The sequence below is a fragment of the Cebus imitator genome, unplaced genomic scaffold (assembly GCF_001604975.1).
Source record: "Cebus imitator isolate Cc_AM_T3 unplaced genomic scaffold, Cebus_imitator-1.0 Scaffold386, whole genome shotgun sequence".
Lineage (NCBI taxonomy): Eukaryota > Metazoa > Chordata > Mammalia > Primates > Cebidae > Cebus > Cebus imitator.
In genome coordinates this window covers 1,699,323-1,702,334 of record NW_016107701.1, presented here as the reverse complement: position 1 = coordinate 1,702,334, position 3,012 = coordinate 1,699,323, and the positions used below count along the sequence as shown (strand labels likewise).

Genomic DNA, 3,012 nt, shown 5'->3' with positions numbered 1-3,012 from the left:
GAACGTCAGCACAAGGCTGAAAAGGGAAGTGGGAGCTTTGTGTGGAGGACTACGGAGAGCGTCTACGGTTGTGCCAAAGCAAAAAAATGTTCCTAAGAGTATACAAACCCTGTTCACCAAAGCCTGGAACGCGAGTGTACCTCCAAGCTGTACACGACCAAGAGAACGCGAACTGAAAGCAGAAGCAGGTCCCAAGGGGCCAGGCACCACCTCCTCCTGGGTACCCACGTCAGACAGGAGAACTAAGGCGGGCCCAGAGGTAACTCAGGTCTTGCCACAAGCCAGCCGCCGCCGAAGCTCCAAGGGAGGATTCCTCCGCGCCCGTCGCCGTGGCAACCGCAGGAGTCACGCAGCCCCGCCCCTTCCTCGCGACGTGGCCCTGCCCCCTCCGAACCCGGAAGCGGCAGTCTCGCGCCCGCTGAGCGGCGGTTCGGGAGGAGGGAGCGCGCCGGCCCAAGCTCGCGGGGCCCCGCGCCCCGCCCCTCAAAGGCAGGCCTCCGGCGCGCTCCGCACCGCCCGCGAGTCCCGAGCGCTCAGCTGCCTGCCGCTACCCGGGCCCAGCCGCCTCCACGGCCCGCGCTCGTACTGGAGAGAAGAGCGGCCTCCCGGAGGAGGGGAAGGGACGTGGGGGCGGCCACGGCAGGTGAGGGTGGCGAAGCCCTGGGAAGCGGCTGTGTGGGTGGCTGTGCGAGGTTGTAGTGTGTGTGTAGCGCGCGGCTGCTTCGGTTGTTGTGACTTTGTGAGTGTGATCTGAGTGGGCCGGTCCATGTGACCATGCACGTGATCACATGCCCTTGTGAGTGTGTATCTGAGGCCCAGTCTGGGCTGTGGGGTGGTTGGTGTGCATGTGACCCTGCCTTTGTGTGGCTGTCACCGATGGGACTGGTGGAGAGCTGTGTGCGAGTTTCCAGCAGGAGGTGGAGGCGGCAGAGGGCTTAACCGGGGCATCCTCCTGTAAACCCATCCTGGGGCTACACGACTGCAGCCCAGGAACATTTTTTCCCCCCAGCAAACTTTTAAGAACTCTAAACAGAGGCCAGTTATTTTGAAGACAGTACCTCGGTCTGAAAGTGACAGATGTCTTTGTCGTTGAGTATGGGCCAGGTGTGAGGTTTGTAAACTGGGGATGAGGAACGGAGCAGGGCCGGAGAGTCTCATTTTTCCTTTTCTCGTTTTCCTGGGGAGTTACAAGTTAGACATTTATGCTGCTGCTTTGTCTCCACCTACAATGGTTCAGCTCCTTTTGGCACAAAGAGTCAACAAACTGAGGAGTAACTTAATAGCTGTGTCCAGATTCCAAAAGCTTCTATACCAAGAGCATGAGAGGAGATGGCACAGATGTCAGGTTGGCAGCTTTTCCTCCCGTCAGGTTTAGAGATAATGCAATAGATTCCTGAAGAAAAGAGGGATAGATCTCCCCTGAAGAGATCTAAGAAAAGAATTGCTATGTAATTCTGTGGTGAGGGATGGAGACGTGCGTTAAAAAACCGGTTGCATCACCCAGAGACTCTCAGCTTCTAATATTTTGTTATGGCTGGTATTAATAGTCACGGATTGTCCATAATGTACATCAACTATAGATTGAAATAAAGTAGCAGAAACCTCTGACTAGCTAAGCTCCTTATGTGACTTAAACGTTGGTAAAGGTGATTTTTGTTGGCTTTAAAGTGGTAGATTCTGTTGAAGCCCTGAAGGATAGGGGCAGAGTCACAACTGGCAGTTTTGTTTTGGGTTTTTTTGTTTTGTTTTGTTTTTGAAATGGAGTCTTGCTCTGTCACCCAAGCTGGTGTGCAGTAGCACAATCTCGGCTCCCTGCAACCTCCGACACCCGGGTTCAAGTGATTCTCCTGCCTCAGCCTCCTCCTGAATAGCTGGGATTACAGGTGCCCACCACCGTGCCCAGCTAATTTTTGTATTTTTAGTAGAGATGGGGTTTCACCATGTTGGCCAGGCTGGTCTCAAACTCCTGACCTCAGGTGATCCACCCGATTTGGCCTCCCAAAGTGCTGGGATTACAGCACCCAACCACAACTGGCAGTTTTTATTGTCCAGTGGCAGAAGGGACAGAGAAGACTGGGAGTCCAGAGCACACCCTAAAGAGGGACTTCCTTAGGCAAGGTTAAGGCTTATCTTGTGGCCCTTTTCCCACCAGCATGAACAGGTGCTTTTGTTTTTGTGAAGAACAAAATCATGAGAGATCAAATCAGTTTTGAGCTCACAGTCCACATTCTTTCTTATTCATTACTGATCAGTTTGATCACAATCTGTTAACCTTCTTTTCCATATACAGAATATTCCTCTTAGGACTTGGAAAAATATCACCCTTTGGTGGATGAAATTAAGCTAGGAGAACAAACTTTTCTATTCATACCATTCACAGCTGCTTTCCCTTTGCAGCAGTGAATTTTTTTTCACTTAGACGTCAGTTGGTCAGATGCAACATTTGGTATCCATTTTACCTTTCATGTAATGCCAAACTAGCACAAGTGTTAAAATCACTTGTGACTACAGAAATTTAGTTACAGCGGGGTGAAATCTCTCCATCTTGCAAGATTACTTATAACATATTGGCATACTGAGGTGGTTGTGAATTACTCTGAAGACTATTGGTAAGGAACATCTTTCTACTTACTGCTATGGGAAAGAAGAGACAACTCCGTGAATATGTGTGCCTGCATATGTGTGTATTTGTATGGTGGTTTCGTTTGTGCATTGCAAGTGATTCCAAAGCCATGAATGATTTATTTTATCCCGTTTGGTGACTCTAGAAACACACTTTCTGGTTTTAGTTTGCCAAGGTGTTTTATAAATCTGTTGAGTAGATGTTATTTGCTAAACATGTTTTTTTCTTTCCTTTAGAATAGATTGTTTCTAATAATGGAATACTAGGAAATGTCTCCATTAAGAAGTATTTAGATGATATAGGAGTATTTCAAGTCTGTCCAGGTAGAAAATATTCCAGAATTAAGTATATGTGCTAGTTCCTTTCAATTAAAAGTTATAATCAGCTTA

The 3,012-nt window shown here is 48.8% G+C and overlaps 1 protein-coding gene across 4 annotated transcripts in view; it reads left to right on the top strand.

The window, feature by feature from the left end:
• The first annotated feature begins 531 nt into the window (after positions 1–531).
• Positions 532–3,012, top strand: part of SPG21 (SPG21 abhydrolase domain containing, maspardin) — a 24,638-nt gene continuing 22,157 nt past the window's right edge. Inside the window, exons 1-2 of one of the 4 annotated variants that reach the window (XM_017508131.2) lie at positions 554–643; positions 1,238–1,345. The gene's annotated coding sequence lies outside the window, so the exon portion shown is untranslated. Of the gene's footprint in view, positions 644–1,237; positions 1,346–2,309; positions 2,610–3,012 lie in introns of those variants that run through there. The other 3 variants (XM_017508130.2, XM_017508132.2, XM_037731200.1) reach the window with 3 other exon arrangements.